This window comes from Macrotis lagotis, chromosome X, assembly GCF_037893015.1.
Source record: "Macrotis lagotis isolate mMagLag1 chromosome X, bilby.v1.9.chrom.fasta, whole genome shotgun sequence".
Taxonomy (NCBI): domain Eukaryota; kingdom Metazoa; phylum Chordata; class Mammalia; order Peramelemorphia; family Peramelidae; genus Macrotis; species Macrotis lagotis.
The window spans coordinates 395,323,639-395,342,073 of record NC_133666.1 but is presented as its reverse complement, the minus strand read 5'-3'; the positions used below and the strand labels follow the sequence as shown (position 1 = coordinate 395,342,073).

The following is an 18,435-nucleotide window of genomic DNA, read 5'->3' as shown; positions in this document are numbered from 1 at the left end:
GGAATTGAGGTCCCTAGAGGGAACTGAAAAGAGCTGCAAAAACCTTCAAAAGCTTGGAACATTGTGTTCCCTACCTAGAAGCAGAATCTCAGCTTAAGAAGGAGTTAAAATCAAGTTATAGACTGGGGAAATGAGCAAATAACAGAAGAAAAAGAAGCTGATTATAGAAAATTACTTTGGTCCCATGGAGGATCAAAATATATACTCAGAAGATGACAAAGTCAAGGCTTCTGCATCTAAAACCTCCAAGAAAATAATAATTGGTCTCAGGCTATGAAAGGTTCAAAAAAGCTTTTGAAAATCAAATAAGGGAGGTAGCGGAAAATTGGGAAGATAAATGATAGTGAATGCTGAATAATTTTTTTCCTGGAAATTCAATTGAAATATCTTGAAATGATTTTTATAGTCATATTAAAAAAGGACTTGTTACCACCAAATTATAGGTCCCCAGATACTTTTATAGACCAAAGTTTGAGTTATGGTAACAATAACCTTAATATAGTCTTTAAGAGTCAAGGGAAAGATCTAATATTTCATTCATATTCCTTTGCAGAAAATTCCAATGAACTGTTCTTCATATAAACTATACAAGTCCTTTCCATCTATTTTGTATAATTTCAAAGATAAACTTCTAACAGAAAACAAACACTCTAGCATCAATCAATTCAAATGAAAATATCCATTTTAGGAGATGACAGAATGGAAAAAGTGTCTATTTAAGGAGTCTTTCTAATATTCACAAGAGAAGCTCAAATCTTGGTCAGTAATGATAAAATTACATGGAGAAAATTCGTGGGACAACCAAGGAAGCATTCAGAACAAGGCTCCAAATTTAGAGCCTAACAACAGAGACCCACACATGTAGTTAACACATATGATGAAGGCGATTTTTTGCTCTAATACTGCAGGGTCTTGAAATCCTTTACTTTCTAGTCCTCCTGAAGTCCTTCTGAAGCTCTTCTTTCAGTGCAATGCAATGTTTCTGCTGTGAATATCACTCACCTGATTTTCTTCAAAGTTTGGTTTTCAAATGCCAAATTCTCTCCTCTGCCTCACTCTCACTCTGTCTCTCTCTCTCACTCTGTCTCTGTCTCTGTCTCTCTCTCTCTCTCTCTCTCTCACTTTCTCCATCTCTGTCATGCTTTCTCTCTGTCTGTCTTTCTCTCTCATAGTCAAAAGTATTTTCTACTGTCAAACCCACTGCTCTTATAATCTTCTTCCTGCATAAAGTGATTGTCTTTTTATGTCTGTATCAGTAACAGGGGTGTCCAACCTGTGACCCTCAAAGTTCATTTATGAGTCATTAATACAGTTTATTATTGGAAATCATTTAGTGGATGATTTCTGGTACAGAGCCAACATGGCAGCATGAAGCTAATATACTTAGACATCCTGGAGTATCTTCAGTGAAGGTCTGTCTCTTTGGGGCCAAAGGGAATGTAAAGTCAAGTTAGGCTGGAGAGAGGGAAAGCTAACAGTAGGCTTCAAGCCACAGTGCAGTCAGCAACTAGATAGCAAGCCAGCAAGAATGGTCCCAACTCCAAACAAAGTCTGAACCCTGGTATTACCAAGGCAAAAGACAGGACTAGATTGGGAACAAATCACTGCTTAGAACTTGGAGATAAAGGAGGAAATAAACCTCTGCAAGGACAAGGCCTAGACTGCATAGACAACATCTTGGCCAATGACAACCCAGGGATCAGACCCCAGGCCCAGCCTAAAAAGTTTGGATCTATACTCCCCATATTCCATAAAAATGAACAAAAAATTAAAAGATTCTGCAACTACTTTACAGAGAAGAAAGATAATGGAAGAAGAAATCAGTGTAAAATTACTCTTAGGGAAGTTTCAAAAGAGTCTATGAATTGAACGCAAATATAAAAGCTCATAGAAGAGCTTAAAAAAGAATTTAAAAACTAAAGAAGAGAAGGAGAAGAAAACTGGAAAAAAGAAATGAAAGTCATACAGCAAAATTATGAATAATTGACCAAAGAAATCAACTCTGTTAAAAATAAAAATAACTAACTGGAAAAAGAAACAAAATTTGATTGAAGAAAATAAAACCCTAAAAATTAGAATTAAGCAAATAGAAACCAATAAATCTACAATACTGTAAGATTCCATCAAAAAAAAAGCTGAAAAGATTGGAGAAAATGTTAAGTACTTTTTAGGAAAAACAAGCAACCTGGAAAATAGATCCAGAAGAGATAATATATGAATCATCGGACTACTTGAAAGCTTAGACTTAAAAAAAAGGAACCTGGAAAATAACATACAGGAAATTATCAGGGGAAAACTGTCCAAATCTTCTATAATAAGAAGACAACATAACCATTGGAAGAATACACTGAGCCCCTTCAGAAAGAGACCCCAGGATAAAAACTCAAGGGACTGATATAGCCCAATTCCAGATCTCTCAATAAAGGAGAAAATTCTGCAAGCAGCAAAAAGGAAACAATTTAAATAAAAAGAAACATAATCAGACTCACACAAGATTTATCAACCTCAACACTGAAGGACCAGAAGACCTGGAATACTACACTATCAGAGGGTAACGGATATGTGATTACAACCAAGACTTTACTACCCTGAAAAATTCAACATATACTGTCAAGGAAAAAAAAATGGAAGTTCAGGAAAATAGAGAACATTCAAAATTTTCTGACAAAAAGACCAGAACTGAACAGAGAATTCAGTGGCCAAATATACGGTTTAACCGATGTGTAAAAGGGGAAGGACAAAACAAAAACAAAACAGATGTTAAAGACCATCAAATTGAATAAAACTCTAAAAGGGATGGTATAACACTTATAATTCTTGAGAATTATGCTTCTCTTAGATAACTAAAGGGTCAAATATAATTGAAGAGACTGGAGTTAGAGGATATGGGTATGGTTGTTCTTGTGTCTTCCTTTGAAGAGTTTCAAGATGACATCGAAAAGCCCTGATGATAAGCAGAGTTGTTTACTAAAACCTAAGTGTCTCAGTTTCCTTTGATCCATTTTAATTCTACTGTGATCACAGAATTTAGCACTTTCTCTGAAGATTGCATCATAAGATGGGTGGTCTTGAGTCAGTGTCTCCCAAAACTTAAAATAAATTTTAAAGTTCTTGAGACATTAGGAGCCTACCAGTACTTAGAGTCCTTTGAGATTCTTAAAGTTAATTAAAATAGGGTTGAATTTAAACCTGCTGTACTTAAGAAGGGGTTAAATACCCTGCATGGGAGGTGGAGTGAGAAGTGAGATTTTTATTGTTAATTAAATCAGGGTTGGACTTGATCCATTAAGTGCCCTGGGTGAGGGGGAGGGGGGAGTAAACAAGAAGTATGCTCAGGCAAAAGGATATAAATAATTCATGAAATGATTTAGCTTTGGTTGATTCTTTGGTTCCTGATGATTGTGTGTCCATGGAGTGTACTTGAAAAGGGGGTAAGAAAAAAATGATTATAATTTAATGTAATTCAACACTCTTGAAAGGTATTCTAATGACAGAGAGGAGAGGGTTCTGAGTGACTTTGAGCCAATGCTGCTTATCAAACAATTCAATCAATCAATCAATCTGTGATTGATGATAGCTGATTAATAGCACTGAGTAATAAATAACCCAGGATGAAGAGGCACAAAGATTTATAATTTTAGAAGGAAAGAAGAAATTATGTGAACACTGAGTAAATTATATTCAATAGATTTGGACCAGAGTGGGAATAAGATATATTCCCAGTTGGATTTAAAAATCTATACTACTCTATAAGGAAAGGGGGGAAGGGAAGAAGGGACTGATAAGATGGATGTCAAGGTATAAATGAAAATAACCTAAAAGGTAAATTTTAAAAGAAAAGATAAAGGGAAAGGGAGTAAACTTTGGTGAGGAGGAATAAGATAGCATGGAGGATAATGAAGAGTTATTAATTGTAGCAGTGAATGTTAATGAATGAACTCTCCCATAAAACAGAAGCAGAAAGCAGCATGGATTATAAAGCAGAATCCTACAATGTGTTATTTACAAGAAACACATTTGAATCATAGAGATTCACACAGTGTCAAGATAAATGAATGGGGCAAATATATACTATGCTTCAGCTGAAGTAAAAAAAAAAAAAACAGGGGTAGCAATCCTGATCTCAGATAAAACAAAAGCAAAAATAGTTCTCATTAAAAGGGATAAGGGAGTAAACTACATTTTCTTAAAGGCACTATAAGTAATGACGCTATATCTTTATTAAACATGTATGCACCTAGTGGTAGCATCCAAATTCCTAGAAGAAAAGTTAAGTGAAATACAAGAAGATATGGCAGCTAAACTTTAATAATGTGGGGCCTCAACCTCCCTCTCTCAGATTAGAGGGATATATCTAAATAGAAAATAAACAAGACTTTAAGAAGCTAAATGAAATCTTAGAAAACTTAGATATGATAGACCTCTGGAGAAACTTTAAGGTGATAGAAAAGAATATATCTTTTTCTCTGCAGTACATGGCTCCTATACCCAAATTGATAATGTACTAGGCATGTACTAGGGCATACCACTGTGTGGGGAATTTAAACCCTAACCAAAAAGGACTACTAAGAGTCCTCTTAAAGTGGCAGCAAAGAGTGAAAATTTAATTTGATTCTTGCAAGAAGTGGGGCAGCTCCTAACTCTCTATGAGAGAGAGAGAGAGAGAGAGAGAGAGAGAGAGAGAGAGAGAGAGAGAGTAGGAAAAGCCAAATTACAGAAGGTGAAGCAGGGTTAAAAAACCCACAAAAACCACAACCCATTCCCTCTCCTCTTTTCTGCCAACCCTTACAACAGTAGTTCAAACTTGATGGCTGAAGAAAAGGGAGGTGTACCTAAGCTTTCCCAGGAGGGTCTGTCTTTGTTTTCATCTTATAAGGTTAGGGTGACATAATTTTTCTAGCCAGAGATCCAGGTTCTCATGCTCACCTGATTTTGGAGAAATAGAAATTGAAGCCTATGACTTAGACTAATTTAGCACTATGTTTTTGAAAATTCAGCACTTTTGCCCCTCACAAAGGGTCACAGAAAGAGAAAACAAAACTAAATGGAAACTAAATAGCTTAATTTTATATAATGATTGGAACAAACAAGAAATCATAGAAATAATCAATAATTATAAGCCATAAAATGATAATAATTGATATCATACCAAAATTTATGGGATGTAGTCAAATTTTTTTGAGGAGAAACTTTATATCTCTAAATGCTTATATAAATAAAATAAAGAGGACTTCCAGCAGATATTGCAGAAAAGACAGGCACTGTGATAAGTGCTCCTCTTTCCTCCTCAAAAATAACATGAGAGAAATGTCTTAACAGAAATTTGATCAACAAATCCTTGAAAGAGAAGCTAGGAGAAGAACACCTATCCAGAAGGTCTGTCTCAGGGGACCATGGGTGAACCTGGAGACAAGAACAGAAGATTAGCTTGGGAACAGCAGCTGGGGGAAGAAAGAGGCCCAGCCTCAGTCACAGAGACTGTGGTGAGTGGTGGGTGTGTGATCCAACTTTAGCTGCAGAGTCTTTGGCAGGGGGCTTGTGGGGAGGTGGAGCTACCAAGGGGTGAGTTCCAGCACAGAGTCTCAGAGCACTTCTGGAGAACAACCAGCTGGGCTATGGACCTGAGCTCCATATTTACATGGAGCACTTTGCCAAGAACAAACAATAAACAACCCCTCTACCACTCAGAGCAACAGAGTTCACTCAGCTGAAAGAAATTAACTTCCTCCTCCAGGGCCCAACCCAATATTTAAGGTAAAATCAGACCCTGGTGCTGAGGACCTCAAACACTCCAGAGAAAGCAACCAGCACCCCCTACTGCCTGGCCCTTGGAATTACTAGGCCAAGTGAACAAAGGCTCTAGTATTTTCAAAAGAAAAACTCTGAGAGTCAGCTCCCCCCAATACAAGATCCCAGAAAGATGAAAAAGGCCAGAGAAGGGGACCCCATGGAGAAATACTTAGATTCTAAATATATAGATTCTAACCCAGAGAGATCTAGCACTGATGAGGAAAATATGAATTAGTCTCCAGCCCAGAAAGACTTCCTTGAAGAAATAAGGAAGGAATTTAAAAATCAATTGGAAAAAACTGGAAAAAGAAGGTTCTGCAACAAGAACACAAATCCTTGGAAAATACAATTGGAAATACAAAATGATAACTCAGATGTTCAATTGGACAAATGCAAAAAGAAAATGATTCTATCAAATCCTTAATTGGGCAAATGCAGAAAGAAAATCATTCTGGGCCCGGGGCCTCTCAGCACACTGTACAGGCAGGTCCTGGCCCCGCTGCCCAGGAGGGCCGGGGCCAGGGGTGGGGGCCTTGGCAGGGGGCAGGGGCAGCTGGTGCGTGGGAGAGCTGCACAAGCTGCCGCCCCAGTGCCAGACCTTGGCCACAGGCAGAGCTGTCCCACCCCTGCCCTGGCCCTGGCCCCAGCCCAGTGCCTGCCATGTCCAGGACGGAGGAGGCCAAGCAGCTGATGGGCCGCACAGCTGTGGAGAACCACGTGAGGAATAACCAAGTGCTGGGCATTGGCAGTGGATCCACCATTGTCCAAGCTGTACAGAGGATAGCTGAAAGAGTGAAACAAGAAAACCTGAAAATTGTCTGTATTCCTATGTCCTTTCAGGCCCGGCAGCTAATTCTTCAGAATGGCTTAGCCCTAAGTGACCTGGACTGACACCCAGAGCTTGATCTTGCTATTGATGGTGCTGATGAAGTAGATACTGACCTCAATCTCATGAAAGGTGGTGGAGGCTGTCTGACTCAGGAGAAGATTGTAGCTGGCTATGCCAAATGTTTCATTGTTATTGCTGATTATAGGAAGGATTCAAAAAACCTTGGCGACCACTGGGTGAAGGGCTTTCCCATTGAAGTCATCCCCATGGCCTACATCCCCGTGTCCAGGGCCCTGTCCCGGAGGTTCAGCAGAGTGGCTGAGCTACGAATGGCTGAGTGCAAGGTAGGTCCTGTGGTGACAGATAATGGCAACTTTCTGCTGGATTGGAAGTTTTAATGAGTCCACAAATGGAGTGAAGTGAACACGGCCATCAAAATGATACCAAGTGTTATGGACACAGGTCTCTTTATTAACATGGCTGAAAGAGTCTACTTTGGCATGGAAGATGGCTTGGTCATCATGAGGGAGAGGCTGTGTCACTGACCTAGGCTGCACTGGTCGTCGAGGCAGAGAAGCCTAAGAGTCTTTGCCTTAATGTACTTGCCCCAAGATGGCCGGTCAGTGCATGGAGGGGGACTCCTGAAATACTATTGAATGCACCTGTCTTTTTTTTAAAGAAATAGAGAAGCATATATATTTTTTTTTCTATCTAAAAATACTCACTTTTTTAAAAGAAGTAAAAAAACTTGATTTCATGTTTTATATGAAATACTACTAAAAAAAAGACAGGTTTTTTTTGAGTCCTTGACTTGAAGCTACTGGTTTCATATTATTATTCTGAGTGTTTGGTTTTTCTGGGGAATCTCAAAATGTCAGCCACTGTGCTAGCCCAGTTTGTTAAGGGCTGAACCAACAGCTCCCTGATGCCTTACAGGAGCCATTGATGATCTTTATGCCTTTGTTCTTGATTTGTTGGTTTATTTTTGAGTTTACATTTTCATAGCTCACAATAGTCACACATTTAGGCCTAGAGTGTGTGTGTGAGCTGAGCAATGCCCGTGATAGTGACCTTGATGAGCCCCAGCCCTCCTCAGCCAAGGTCAGGCCATTCACCCAAACAGGGAAGCCCATGACCCTCAGTCTCCCTGCCAGAGAGGACCTTACCAGTACATCCTTAGTGCTGCTGGGAGAGACCTCTCTTCAGGAGGGTTTGTTTTTGTTGTTGACCTTTTTTGGATTCTCTTTGCCTTTCTCCCCTAGGGTCTGTCACTTGCACAGTTGGGCATCAGATGTCTCCTTTTGCATTCTGTGTGTATTGAAATAAAACAACTCCATGCCAAAAAAAAGAAAGAAAATCATTCTGTCAAAACTATGCTTGGGCAAATAGAAACATCCTTCAAAAATAGAATTGACCATCTGGAAAAGGAGTTGCAAAAGATAAATAAAGAAAAATCTTCTAAAAAAAGACAATGGAATTGGCAGAAACTAATGACTTCAAGAGACAAAAAGATTGTGTTAAACAAAACTAAAAAATGGAAAAAAACAAAAAAAATGTAAAATACCTCATCAGCAAAACCATTGATGTCAAGAACAGATCAAGATGGGAGAACCTGAGAATTATCGGTCTTACTGAAAAGATTGAAGAGAAAAATAACCTGGACTTAATATTACAGGATTTAGTGATGGAAAATTGCCCCAATATCATGGAACCAGAGGGCAAAATAGTTATTGAAAGAATACATCGTAGGGGCGGCTAGGTGGCGCAGTGGATAGAGCACTGGCCTTGGAGTCAGGAGTACCTGAGTTCAAATCCGGCCTCAGATACTTAATAATGACCTAGCTGTGCCACTTAACCCCATTGCCTTGCAAAAAAAAAAAAAGAATATATCGATACACTCTGGAAAGAGATCCTAAAATGGAAACACCTAGGAATGTTGTGACCAAATCCCAGAAATATCAGATAAAAGAAAAAATCTTACAAGCAGCCAGAAATAAAAAAATGTAAACACCAAAGAGCCACAGTAAGGTTTACACAGGACCTGGTTGCAGCAACATTAAGGGATCGGAGGCCCTGGAATGAAATATTCCAAAGAGCATGCAAGCTCAAAATGCACCCAAGAATATACTACCAGCAAAGCTGAGCCTTTGCTTCCAGGGAAAAAGACAGACATTTAATGAAATGGGAGACTTCCAAGATGACATGATGAAAATACCAGAGATAAATAGAAAATTTGCACATCAAACAGGAGGCTCAAGAAACACATGAAAAATTAGAAATAAAACTGCTATCAAATAAGATTAAACTGACTTTATACCTCTCATAACTCTTGAGAATTGTAAATCTATTAGAGAGAATATACATAGCCAGAAGTGATGGACACTCAAAACTTTTCTGTGATTTAGGTAGAATGATATAAAAACAATAACTCCTTAAAAGGCAAGGGGGGCAGTAAGGAGAAGGGAGGTTGGAGGGAGACTGAATGGGGTAAATCTCATTACATCAAGAGGTACAAAAGACCTATTGTAATTGAGGGGAAAAATGGAGGAGGTGAGAACCACCTGAAACTTCCTCTCATCAGACATGGCTTAAAGTTAACTTAGACACACTTAGTTAAGTTAAAAAACTTATCTTGCCTTTCAAGCATTAAAAGGAAGAATAAAGGGAAGAATGGAAAAAGGGAAAGGGGAACGAAATGGGAGGGGGGTCATATAAGAGGACAAACACACTGAAGGTGGCAGTATTCAAAAATAACGCTGAGTAATATGAATAAATGGGAAAAAGGGGGGAAATGCAAACAGAAGGAAGATAGCATGGAGGGCAATAAAGAGTTAGTAATTATAAGTTTGAATGTGAATGGGATGAACTCTCCCTTAAAACTTAAGTGGATAGCAAAGTGGATTAAAAACCAGAATCCTACCTCCTTCAGGGTCCTCGCTGAGGAGCACGTCTTGCGGGAGAGATCGAGAGGGTTTAGTGGCTTCTGCGGGCGACCAGAAGGTGCCATGGATGACAAAGAGGAGACGTATCGACTGTGGAAAATCCACAAGACCATCATACAGTTGTGTCATGATCAGGGTTATTTGGTGACCCAGGATGAATTAGATCAAACTTTGGAAGAGTTCAAAGCTCAGTTTGGCGATAAGCCCAGTGAAGGATGACCACGATGCACTGATCTTACTGTATTGGTGGCCCACAATGATGACCCCACAGACCAAATGTTTGTCTTCTTCCCAGAGGAACCAAAGGTTGGAATCAAGACCATAAAGATGTACTGCCAGTGGATGCAGGAGTTGAACATCACCAGGGCCCTCATCATGGTGCAACAAGGCATGACACCCTCTGCTAAGCAGCCCCTGGTTGACATGGCTCCCAAGTATATTCTGGAACAATTTCTACAGCAGGAGCTGCTCATCAATATCACTGAACATGAGCTGGTTCCAGAGCACGTTGTTATGACAAAAGAAGTAACTGAGCTGCTGGCAAGATATAAGCTTCGGGAAAACCAACTTCCTAGAATCCAGGCCGGAGACCCAATAGCACGTTACTTTGGAATAAAGGGAGGGCAGGTAGTGAAGATCATTAGACCCAGTGAGACTGCAAGCAGATATATCACTTACTGGCTAGTGCAATAACTGCTGACTCCCTGAGAACATCCCTGGAGGTCTGTTCACCTGACTTCTGTATCGTCCTGCAAGGCAGATTGACCTGAGAGAAGGGCTGACTTCTACGCCACCTATTTGTATCTACTTGTGGATTGTTGTGTGTGCTGCTTAACCCAAGGAAGAAAGCATGAGTTTTTCCCTCTCATTGGTTCAACAGGACTGAAATTGAAGACAGAGAATTGGCCTTCGATTTTTTTGGCCAGGAATGGTGAAGAGGATAATAGGTCACAAAATAAAACATAAATCATGGATCTTGTGTCTTGATCTCTAAGCCACCATTTGCAGAGCTGTCAAATAATCTAATATACAGGTCTGATCATGCTATCTTTCCTGCCTAAAGTCATTGGCAATTCTTGGGTATCTCTAGGATAAATGGCAATCAACTCATTTTTTACCTTTCATGTCATTTCTTTTTGTGCAATGACTCAGTAATGTTTATTCTGCACTGAAAGAATGCCTTTTAGAGTTTTTATGTAAGATCTGGAACATCCTTGTCATCCTTTTCTTTGGAGGGGGGGATGAGAGGGTGCATGTCTTCCATGAAGTTTATCCATGGTAAAAAGAGTAATGTAATATGTGCACCAGCTCTGGCAGAACATGAGTTCAATCCAGCCTCAGTCACTTGATATTTACTAGCTGTATGACCTTGTACAAGTCACTTAACCCCATTTTTCCACAAAAGCAAAAAAATGTGTTATATGGAAACAGTGCTGGACTTGGAATGAAAAAAGAGTGAAATCTCACTAAGCCTTTAGTATCTTTCCTTTGTTAAATGGCAGTACCTATTAAAGGGTTTTTGTGATAATGAAATGGATATAAAAAGTACTTTGCAAACCTTAAAAGAACTGTGCAAACATTTTTTTTCCTGTGAAAGTTCCCACCCTCTTTTCCTAGTACTTTGTATTATACTTATTAATGTGTGTCATATCCCCCCACTTTAGACAAAGTTCCTGGAGGATAGGAAGTCTCATTCATCTTTGTATCCCCAAGTGCCTAGTACAGTGCTTTGTCTGTGACATGCATTTAATAAACAGTTTAATTGAAAAAAAAAAACCAGAATCCTGCAATATGCTGTTTACAGGAAACTCAGTTGAAGTAGAGATACATATAGAGTTAAGGTAAAACTTTGGAGCAAAATATATTTTGCTTCAGCTGAAGTGAAAAAAAGCTGGAGTAGCAATCCTAATCTCATACAAAGCACCTGCAAAAATAGATAGCATTATAAGAGATAAGGAAGGAAACTATATGCTCCTAAAAGAGACCATAGACAATAAAGTAATTTCAATACTAAATATGTATGCATCCAATGGGACAGCATCCAAATTCTTAGAGGAGAAGTTGAAAGAGCCACACAAAGACACAGACAGCAAAACTCTACTAGTGGGAGACCTCAACCTCCCGCTCTCAGATTTAGATAAATTGAATAATAAAATAAACAAGAAAGATGTTAAGGATGTAAAGACATTGTTAGAAAACCTAGATATGATAGACCTATAGAGGCAATTGAATGGGGATAGAAAGGAATATACTTTCTTCTCCAATATATGGCACTTACACAAAATTGACCATGTACTAGGATATCAAAACCTACTATTCAATTGCAGAAAAGCAGAAATAGTGAATACATCTTTCTCAGATCTAAATACAATAAAAATCATATGAGCCAGGGTGATATAGACCCAGAACTAATTAAATAAACTAAATAACCTCATTTCAAAGAATGAGTTTAACAAGCAACAAATTATAGAAAGATTAATTAAAGGACAATAATGAAACAACATACCAAAACCTATGGGATACACTCAAGGAGGCTGTCAGGGGAATATATTATATCTTTAAATGCTTACATGTAAAAATTAGAGACAGAAGAAATCAATGAACTAAATATGCAAATAAAAAATTAGAGAAAGAACAAATTAAAACCCCCCAATTAAATACTAAATTAGAAATCCTCAAAATTAAAAGAGAAATTAATGAAATTGAAAGCAAAAAACTGTTGAAGTAATAAATGAAACCAAGTGCTGGTATTATGAAAAGACCCATAAAATTGGTAAACCTCTGGTCAATTTGATTTAAAACAAGAAGAAAACCAAATTGCTAGTATCATAAATGAAAAAGGTGAACTCAGCACCAATGAGGAGGAAATTAAAGTAATAATTTGGAATTATTTTGCCCAACTATATGCTAATAAATTTGACAATCTAAGTGAAATTGATGAATATTTACAAAAATATAAGTCACCCAAATTAAATGAAGAGGAAATTAAAAACCTAAATAACCCTATTTCAGAAGAAGAAATTCAACAAGCCATTATTGAACTCCCTAAGAACTCTACAGGGCCAAATGGATTCACAAGTGAATTCTATCAAAAAATTAAGGAACAATTGTTTCCAATTCTATATAAACTCTTTGGAAAAATAGATGAAGATGGAACTCTGCCTAACTCTTTTTATGATACCAATATGGTACTGATCCCTAAAGACGGAAGAGATAAAACAGAGAAAGAAAATTATAGACCTATCTCCCTAATGAATATAGATGCAAAAATTTAAATAAAATCTTACCAAAATGATTACAAGTTATCACAAGACTAATTACATTATAATCAAGTAGGATTTATGCCAGGATTGAAGGGTTGGTTCAATATTAGGAAAACTATTAGTATAATTAATTATATCAATAACATACCTATCAGAAATCATATAATATCAATAGATGCTAAAAAAAGCTTTTGACAAAATATAGCACCTATTCCTACTAAAACCACTAGAGAGAGTGTGTGGGAATAAATGACTTGTTCCTTAGAATAATATACAGTATCTATCTGAAACCATAAATAAACAAACATTATAAGCAATGGGCATAGGCTTGTAGCATTCCCAGTAAGATCATGGTTGTGAAACAAGGATTCCCATTATCACCACTACTGTTCAATATTGTATTAGAAATGCTAGTTTCAACAATAAGAGAAGAAAAAGAAATTGAAGGAATTAGAACAGGGAAGGAGGAAACAAAACTCTAACTCTTTGCAGATTACATGATGGTATACCTAGAGAATCCCAAAAATTCATCTAAAAACTACTAGAAATAATCAGCAACTTTAGCAAAGTAGCAAGATATAAAATAAACCCTCCTAAATCCTCAACATTTCTTTAAATGACTAACAAGATACAAAAGAAAGAGCTAGAAAAAGAAATCCCATTCAAGGTAACCACAGACCATAAAAAATACCTGGAAGTATACCTGCCAAGGCAGACTCAAAAACTTTTTGAAAATAGTTACAAAACTCTTCTCACACAAATAAAATCAAATTTAAATACCTAGGCAAACATCAGCTGCTCATGGACGGGTAGAGCTAATATAATAAAAATGACAATTCTACCAAAACTAAACTAATGTTTAGTTCCCTATCAATCAAAATTCCAAAAAAAATTACTTTAATGAGTTAGAAAAAGTTGTAAGTTAATTTATATGGAGAAATAAAAAGTCAAGAATTTCCAAGGATTCAATGAAAAAAGGTGCAAAAGAAGGTGTCTTATCCTTACCAGATTTAAAATTATTTACTAAAGCCCATCTATTGGGATAAAAAACTCTCTCTTCAATAAAAACTGTTGGGAAAATTGGAAGTTCATATGGAAGAAACTTAGATTAGACCAACATCTCACACCCTGTACCAAGACAGAATCACACTGGATAGAGGATTTAGACATAAAAAAAAAAAATTTTATCAGCAAACTAAAAGATCAAGGAGTAGTTTACCTGTCAGATCTATGGAAAGGGAAACGGTTTATGATCAAGGAAGAGATAGAGAACATCATTAAAAACAAACTAGATAATTTTGATTACATTAAATTAAAAAGCTTTTGCCCATACAAAACTACCTTAACCAAGATCAAAATAAATGTAGTAAATTGGGAAATAAATTTTGCAACTAGTATTTCTAACAAGGGACTCATTTCTAAAATATACAGAGAACTGAGTCAAATTTTCAAAAAAAAATATAATCCCTTCCCCAATTGACAAATGATCAAAGTATATGCAAAGGCAATTACAGCTGAGGAAATCAAAGCAATACATAGTCATATGAAATATTGCTCTAAATCATTACTTATTGTAGAAATGAAAATTAAAAATTTTCTGAGATACATCCTCACAGCTGTGAGACTGGCCAATATGACCAGAAAGGACAATGATCAATGTTGGAAGGGATGCGGGACATCTGGAACACATACATTGTTGGTGGAGCTGTGAATTCATCCAACCATTCTTGAGAGCAATTTGGGATTATGCAAAAAGAATGTGCATACCCTTTGAAACAGCAATACCACTAGTGGGTCTGTACCCTGAAGAGATTATGAAAAAGGGTAAAAACATCACTTGTACAAAAATATTTATAGCAGCCTTGTTTGTGGTGGCAAAATTTGGAAATTAAGTGGATGTCCTTCATTTCAGTATTGGCTTAGCAAACTGCAGTATATGTATATCATGGAACACAAACTAGGAGGGATGGGAATTCAGGGAAGTCACTGATGCTGAGCGAGATGAGTAGAACCAGAATAACATTGTACACCCTAGCTGTAACATGGGGGTGATGATCAAACTTGATGAACTTACTCATTCCATCAGTGCAATAACCAGGGATGATTTGGGGCTTTCTGCAATGGAGAATACCATCTGTACACAGAGAAAGAATTATGGACTATGAACAAAGACTATTACCTTCAAATCAGGAAAAAACACATTATCTTATTATGTAATTTAAGATCTCATACTTTATTTTTCCTCCTTAAGAATATGATTTTTCTGTCATCACATTCAACTGAGATCAATGTATAAAATGGAAACAATGTAAAGACTAACAGAATGCCTTCTGTGTGGGGAGAGGGAAGCAAGAATGGGGGGAAATTGTAAAACTAAATAAAATCTTTCTTAAAAAGAGAGAGAGAGAGAGAAAGAAAGAAAGAAAGAAAGAAAGAAAGAAAGAAAGAAAAAAAGAATAAAGAAAGAGTAGATCAATGAACTGGGTATGCAACTAAAAAAGTTAGAAAAAGAAAAAATTAAAGATTCCAAAATTAATATAAAATTAGAAATTTCTGAAAATCAAGGGAGAGATTAATAAAATTGAAAACAAGTCGTTCTAATAAATAAAATGAAAAGTTATTTTATGAAGAAGTCAATAAAATAGATAAACCTTTGGTTAATCTGATCTTAAACAAAAGAAAGAAGACAACCAAATTACCAGTTTCAAAAATGAAAAGGGTTAATTAAACAACAATGAGGAGGAAATTAAAGAGATAATTTGGAAGTACTTTACCATACTGTCTGCCAATAAATCTGATAACCTGAATGAAATGGAATATTTATAAAAAAATACAAGCTGCCAAGATTAATAGAAAAGTAAATAACATACTTAATCTCATTTCAGAAAAAGAAATTGAAGAAATCATTAATAAACTCCCAAGAAAAAGTCTCTAGGTCCAGATGGATATGCAAGTGTATTCTACCAAATATTTAAGGAACAATTAATTTCTATTCTACATAAACTATTTTTAAAAATAGGATAAGAAGGAGTTCTGCCAAATTCCTTTTATGACACCAACATAATGCTGATACCTAAACCAGGAAGAACCAAAATAGACAATGAAAATTATAGACTAATCTCCCTAATGAACATTGATGCAAAAAATCTCAGATAAAATTTTAATAATGAGATTATAATACCTTAATCAGGAAGGATTCATACCAATTAGGCAAAGATGGTCAAATATTAGGAAAACACTCAACATAATTGAGCATATCAATAGCAAAATCAACAGAAATCATATGATTGTCTCAATAGATGCTGAAAAAGCTTTTGACAAAATACAACATCCATTCCTATTAAAAATACTAGAAAGTTTAGGAATAAATGGAGTTTTCCTTAAAATAATAAATAATATCTACATGAAAACATCAACATATATCATATGTAATGGGGATAAAAACTCAGAGCATTTCCAATAAGATCAGGGTAAAACAAGGATGCCCTTTATCACCATTACTATTCAATATAGTTTTGGGAATGCTAGCTCTTACAATAAGAGAAGAAAAAGAAATTGAAGGAATCAAACTTGGCCATGAAGAAGCAAAACTTTCACTCTTTGTGGATTATATGATGGTATACTTAACCAAGAAAATTATCTAAAATAACTCTTTGAAACAATTAACAAATTCATAAAAGTAGCAGGATATAAAATATATCCACAAAAATAATTAGCATTTCTATATGTGAACAACAAAGCCAAAGAGGAAGTGATAGAAAAGGAAATTCCATTTGAAGTGACTATGAACAAAATTAAATACTTGGGAATCTACCCTCCAAGACAAACCCAGAAACTGTATGAACACAATTATAAAGCATTTTTTACCCTAATAGTCAGATGTAAAAAAAATGGAAAAATGTCAATCTTTTGAGGTAAGGCCAAGCTAATATAATAAAAATGACAATTCTACCCAAATTAAATTACTTATTCAGTACCATACCAATGAAGCTACCAAATAATTATTTTACCAAACTTGAAAAAAAATAGTAACAAAATTCATCTGGAGCAACAAAAGTTCACAAATATCAAAGGAACTGATGAAAAAGAAAACATAAAGGAAGTTAGGACACTCTACCAGATCTAAAGCTATACTATAAAGCGGTAGTAATCAAAATGCTTGATACTGGTTAAGAAATAAAGTAATGGATCAGTGGATTAAGATAGATTCAAAAGAAACAATAGTAAATGACTTTAGTAATCTACTGTTTGACAAACCCAAAGACATTAGCTTCTGTGATAAGAATTCACTAGTTGATAAAAATTATTGTGAAAACTGGAAAATAGTATATCAAAAACTAGGCATAGACACACATGCCACATCCTATGCCAAAATATTATCAAAATGGGTAAAGGATTTAGACATAAATGGCAACACCACAGATAAATTAATAAACTAATAGATAAAGAGTTATGTTAGACAATTTTCTTGCATAAGTATACCATCATATCATCCACAAAGAGTGAAAGTTTTGCTTCTTAATTGCCAAGTTTGATTCCTTCAATTTCTTTTTCTTCTCTTATTGTGAAAGCTAACATTCCCAAAACTATATTGAATAGTAATGGTGATAATGGGCATCCTTTTTTTATCCCGATCTTATTGGAAGGTCACCAAGATCTATGGAAAGGGGTAAAATTTATGAACAAAGAAGAAGAAATAGAGTACATTATATTCAACAAAATGAGTGATTTTGACTAAAAATCAATGATGCCAAAATTATAAGGAAAGCAGAAAACAGGGAAACGATCTTCACAAAAAGGTGTTCTGATAAAAGGTTTCATTTCTAAAATATATAGAGAAATATGTCAAATTTATAAGGATGCAATTTATTCCCCAACAGATAAATGGTCAAAAGATATGAATAGACAGTTTTCAAATGAAGAAATTAAAATTATATATATATATATATATATATAAATATATATATATTCATATTAAAAATGCTCCAAATCATTATTGATTAGAGAAATGCCAGTTAAAATAACTATGATGTATCAGATTGGCTAAGATGACAAAAATGGGAAAAATGATCAATGTTAGAGAGGTTGTGGGAGGATTGGAACATTGATACATTGCTGGTGGAGTTGTGAACAGGTCCAACCATTCTAGAGAGTAATATGGAACTATGTCCAAAAAAGCAATAAAACTGTATATATCCTTTGACCCAGCAATTCTAATTCCCGACCTATATCCAGAAGAAATTATAAAAAACAGGAAAAGTCTCACACTTCCAAAATATTCATAGCAGCTCTTTTTGTAGTGTCAAAGAATTGGAAATTGAGGGGAAGTCCATCAACTGGAAAATGGTTAAACAAGTTATGGTACATGAATATTATGAAATACTATTGTTCTGTAAGAAACCATGAATGGTCAGACTTATGGAATTGGTTACAGGATCTGATGCTGAGCAAAGGGTGTAGAATCTAGAGAACAATATGCACATTAACAACAACATTGTGAGCTGATCAACTCTGATGGATGCAGATACTCTCAGCAGTTCAGAAAGCTAGGACGACTGTATTATTCGGACTGTGGACAATGCCATCCCCATCCAGGAGAAGAAAAGCAAAA

General features: G+C 36.0%; 2 pseudogenes; both read left to right on the top strand.

Moving 5' to 3' along the window:
* The first annotated feature begins 5,393 nt into the window (after nucleotides 1–5,393).
* Nucleotides 5,394–7,164, top strand: LOC141499181 (ribose-5-phosphate isomerase pseudogene; annotated as a pseudogene).
* Nucleotides 7,165–9,596: 2,432 nt separating this feature from the next.
* On the top strand, nucleotides 9,597–10,647 carry LOC141499770 (DNA-directed RNA polymerases I, II, and III subunit RPABC1 pseudogene; annotated as a pseudogene).
* The last annotated feature ends 7,788 nt before the right edge of the window (nucleotides 10,648–18,435 follow it).